Below are 5,682 nucleotides of genomic sequence, written 5' to 3'. Positions count from 1 at the left end.
AGAGGCCCACAGCTCGAGATGCTCCACAAGGTAATTCATACACAGCCTCGGACTGTCTCTGCAGGGTTCTCAAACTTCCCCCTTAACTTACGGTACATATGTATGTACAGGTCCTGGACGTAACGTATCCTGTGGGACGAACGGGCGAGACGTCAGGTCTGCACCCACTTCACCACTACCCTGTCTCTCAACTGACTCAGAGATTACGGGTGTGGTTACAAACGGCGCAGGAAGGACATGTCCCTGATTAGTGGTACATGGACACACATTGCAGGAACAGACAAAACTATCTATTTCTCGTCCCATCCCTAGCCAGAAAAAGTCAGTTCGGATATGACCCTGGGTCTTCCTTTTGCCCATGTGACCTCCTGAGGCTGAACAATGACCCCATTCTAACACTGCTTGGCGGTATTTGGCGGGAACGATGAACTGTAGTCGAACCTCGCCCTCGGGTGTTCGTGATTTACTGTACAGCTGTCCTTGTTTATCACTCTACCCTTTTGTTTCTTTCGCATGGCAGCAAGTGTTGGGTCAGAGTGTTGTTCTTGAACAACAACTTGGCTACACATCAGATCTTGCGGCGATTCAATGGTCACTGGAGTGAAACAGTTCAGAGCCTCAACGATGACTCGTGTTTCTGCAGCCGAAGTCTGAGTAACGTCATCTTCGGTGCAACTATCCTTGGCACCGGGAATATTGCCTATGATCAGGTCAAATAAAGGTTCTGGCATGACAACTGCGAGTGTCGTACTAGTGTAAAATGGAGATGCCACCTGGATACATGCCTCAGGGAACAATCTCACTGATCCATCAATAAGGTTAGCTTGGATCTGTCGACCTGTGTACTGCTCAGGCCGAACTAGACTCTGCCTGACAGAGCAACCTGAGGACCCATTGTCTCTCAGGACCTTCACAGGAATGGCTCCCACAAACCCTGGCTGAACAAGGAAGGCACTGTCACCTGTGGGAGGGCCTGTGGAGGAAGCAGGTAGCCACTGATTAGGCTGCTGAATAAATGATGTGGCAAACATGGTGCCCTGTGAATTTGATACCTGAGGGGTCGTACTCACTGCCTGGGGAGATGGAGCATTGGTCATCTGTGGAGGGGGGCTCACTGTCGCCGTGGGACTAGTGAACTGTGGGGGAGTACTCGTACTGGTAGGGACATGACCACCGTGCTGCTGCTGAGGAATGAAGGCTGTGTTAGCCTCCTGCCTCCGAGGGGCTGGTGCTGAAAAGGACAGTCCCGACGGTCGGTTGCGTGGCTGATACTGCTGCTGGTTAGGGTACTTGTTGTACCTCTTCCACTCAGGCTTCTGAGTGTTTTGCCCCTGGTCCTTCCTCTGTGGTTTTGGACCGTGGCCATTATTCTGAGAACGGCCTTGTTGCTGGGGTTCAGTCTGAGACGGTTTCCCAGATTTATCAGGTTTCCTGTTCCAGGTATGCTGCTTACGAGTTTGATACCCATATGCAGTAAAGAATGCGTCAGCCTTCTCCACCATTTGGCTGGCATCTCTTACTTGGCAGATCTTAAGCTGAGCCATAAGTTCAGTAGGCCACGACTTTTCTAGCTGCGTGCGCAGCATAAGGTCAATTATCCCCTCACGCGTGGAAGGAGTTTCAGCTTTCTCCATCCACTCATCTAAGTAAGGAGGAAGCCGGTCAAGAAACTGAACGGCAGTCTCTTTATCCTGTAAACGCGCCCTCATGAACTGACTCTTGGCGTCGTCAACTGTGAGAACGTACTCTTTGACGAGCGCGGCCTTCATCATCTCATACGTGAGATTGTCTCCACGAATTCTGTGGAGAATATTGAAGGCAGAGCCCTCAAACAGGCTAAGAAACTGAAGCTGCTTAGCTGCATCATCCAGCTGGTAAAGTTGAGCCATGTCTTCAAAACGAGCTATGTATGGCTCGATTCACTCGCCTTCCTTGTATGGGGGAAGCTTGATGTGTGGGGTCGCCATAATTTGTGCAGGGATAGCGCTCATGGAGCTTGGGCCAGCTGCACCAGATGTGTCTGAAGCCAAGGAATTTCGCTTGAGCTTCAACATTTCAATACTGCACATGTTTTTCACATGCTTCTCGCTCGGCACGTTCATGTTCTCGTTCTCTGTCTCGTTGTTCACGCTCGTACTCACGTTCTCTCTCACGTTGTTCTAACTCGTGTTGACATTCTCTCTCGCGTTCCTCACGCTGTTCTCGCTCATGTTCTAACTCGAGTTCGCATTGTTTTTGTTCGTGTTTGTGTTGTTCTTGCTCGTGTTCGCGTTGGATTCTACGCACTTCACAAGCATCACTCTCGCATTGCTGCGCGTGACTAAGTCAAGAGAGGACATAATTCTTTACTTCAGTTGGGTCTGTAAGCCCCATATCTTTGGCTTCCTGTACATAGACGCTGATGGACATGATGCTAACTCAATCTAAGTAAACTAGCGACTTAGTACTGACTGCGATTTTTGCAAAGAGAGATGCCAATAATAAAAAATAAAGAATATAGGCACAGGTTAGTGGTGACCAGTTTTATTTAATTAAACTGGTAAAGAAAGAAAATTAAACAAACAACTAACTGTGAAAACTATTATGTAAATTAATAAAAATGAATCAATAATCACCAGTAAGGTAGTGCCTATAGACTTTAATGATAAATACCTAAGTATGAACGAGTGAGTATTCTCTCGTGAATAACTTTAGAGCTAGGAGTTAATATCCTGGAATGAGGTCGCCGATTGTCACGGGGTTTTTAAAGTATAAGCAATATTAACAGATAATATTTCAATAATACTGAGAACAGGACAATGAATTGTCTTGTGAAAATCAAGCAATTATTACTTTATGCCAGCTTACTTTGCCGATTCTCTAAGTACGAGAATTTATAAACTTCTCAACAGTACACATCAGAGACTAATTCTTCACAATTGCTGTTTGTTAGTACTGTTAGCCTTTGGAGAAAGTGACTTCACCCCTGACAATCAGTAACTAATGCTATTAACGATAACAGGTTCTTGCTGATGCATTAACTCCTGGTTGCACAACGGGTTTTAAGCTTAATACAAAAGGACTGGCCTAAGTACCAGTTATGAATAGCAAAGTGTTTATGCAAACTAGGAGCTATAAGTGAAATAAGCTTAATATGGTAAATAAAACACGAGTTTACATTACATTAAGCTCAAGAAAAAGAACTGTTAAATTTATTGATTACAAAGAAATAAATTTACGTTACATTTCAAAATGAATTCAAAATAAGGAGAGCGCACTCACTCGCTCATTCAAAAGCTAACTCTTAAACCTAGGAAAATACAAAAAGAAAATACTGGTCAGAAAAGTGGACAAAACGGATGACTGGGTGTCGTTACTGAGGAAGGACACTGCACACGCTGAGTCTCTCGCCAATCACACTAGGTGGAAATTCAGGAACTGGACAACGGCGGCACTGCTACGCACTGGGCCCAACCTGCTTTCACGGCGCTCAAATCTTGACTGACTTCAAATCGTGGGAAAGTGGCGAGTGTCCAGCCGCATTGCTAACGGCTAGAATGAGTGAAACATGCCCATAATAAATCGCTCAACGGAAGTGCTAATGTCTCGCACAAAGACGATCATTTATGACACAGTGAAAAATTGTTCTGAAAACACTCCTGACCAGGTGAATACGTAGCGGTTGACTGAGTGATGAATATTGGGATTCCACTAGAGTTTGCGGCTTCCCACCAAAGTTAATGTCACAAGCTTATTTAGACACAAAATCACGCCGACTCGTGACATTACGCCCCATGAAATCAAAAAATTTTTTCCTTCAGAAAAAAAATTTCAATATACATACAAATAAATCCTAACTCAGTCACACAAGATTCACACCGTGGTGTGTGTGTGCTATCCTGCTACAGGAGAAAGTCACACTGGAGGTGGAGCTGGAGCTAGCTCTGTGGCTAGGTTGAGGAGGGGTTGAAAGAAGTTTAACCCCTACACCGCGGGCTTGTTTACCAATAACTTGCGTGTGCCGCGGGGTTATTTGGGCTCCGACAGACTCTCAAAAAATATTTGCCAGAAATCAGTTATTAGTCCTAGAATAATAAAATTACATATGCTTATGGCACATACCTTCAGCTTTCTCCTGGAATGATTGTTGAGCCTTCGTCGGTTATCGTAGGACTTGTGGAGACCTCTGAAGTAGGGTAACGAAGTCTCCACTTTACACTTCCCGACAACCCGTAATATGATTACCACAGCCAGATACAAACACTATAAACACTATTCTACAATTTTCAAGTAGTTTGGGATCCATACTAAAAAAAAAAACACTGTGAAAGCAATGGAAATTACGAGCGCGTCTGATCGTCGCACTGGCACTAGTTCGCTCATGGTAGCCTGTCATTTATTATTCATAAAACCCCTCACACTTTATATTTGTATTACTATATAACACTTATATATATCTACAGTCTTTATCCATAAGTTTCCTTCAGTAGTATTAGTTTATTGTCACTGTAGGGATTCAATTTCTTTCAGTAAAATACGTAGCATTCACTTTCTCGTCCTGTATACTGGCATTGAGAGTGAATGTCACTTTCATCTTCACTCTCATAACTCATAGCATTCAGACATGCTAGAGTGAAACTTTCACTTTCATTACTCCTAGGGTATATACTCGTAATCTTATAATACTACTCATTTACATTTCTATTTACGTTCTCTATTTTATTTACGTTATTTACATTTCTATTTTATTTACACTGTGTTGTGCACTGTCACTTGAAATAACTTATAAAACTATTTTCCATTGTTCACGTATATTTACATTCATTTCTTTCACTTGCTGTTTACACATTATTTACAATTCCACTTGCACTGTTTTATTCAATAGAAAGATCGTAGTCACTCTTTTATCAATTGTCAGCCCTTTACCTCTTTCCACACGAGGTTTAGTAGGGGGTAAAGGTCACAGAGCCATTTGCATGGGGGTGAAAAAAGGCCTTGAAGTCAGCAAGATGAAACGTACGTCCTCTCACTTCGGAAGATGAGAGTACACTGATAACGCAGGGGCAGCCTAGAGGCCTGCTTTAGGGGTTATTCAGAGTTACCAATATTACTTCTTGAAACAGCTAAGTCTAGCACTGATATGATTGGCAGGAAATCTAGACAATACATTATAAATCTGGTAGTTCCAGGTGAATGTAAATATTCTCCCTTCCCTCCTTACATGTATATTTATTACGAAAATAGATTAGAGGCCTACTTAGGAGATATATAATCAGAGCTACCAATGTTAAATCTTGAAACAGCTTTGTGTAGCACTGATATGATTGGCAGAAATCTAGACAATACATTATAAATTAGGTAGTTCCAGGTGAATGTAAATATCATTTAGGCTTCTCCCTTCTCTCCTTACATGTATATTTATTACGAAAATAGATTATACGGCATATTTCAAGGGGAAAAAAACAGCGAAAATTAGCGAACGAGTGCACGTGAGGTGTTGTCAGGTGATAATTAGCCAATTCCAGGTGTATGGCACTCTCACTTACCTGATTTCTTTCTTGTATATATTATTTGGTATAAGAATACGACATAGGGCTTATTTCAATGGATGAAATCAGTGAAAAATTCCAGGGAAGATTTACTTAGCGTAGCATGGCCGGGCAGGCGAGAGCATAGGGTAATGGAGGGGGGGTAGGGAGGGGA

This window comes from Coenobita brevimanus, chromosome 114 (genome assembly GCF_032717465.1).
Source record: "Coenobita brevimanus isolate Jiangsu-jjx chromosome 114, ASM3271746v2, whole genome shotgun sequence".
In the NCBI taxonomy this organism is placed as follows: Eukaryota; Metazoa; Arthropoda; class Malacostraca; order Decapoda; family Coenobitidae; genus Coenobita; species Coenobita brevimanus.
This window is presented reverse-complemented; position numbering follows the sequence as displayed.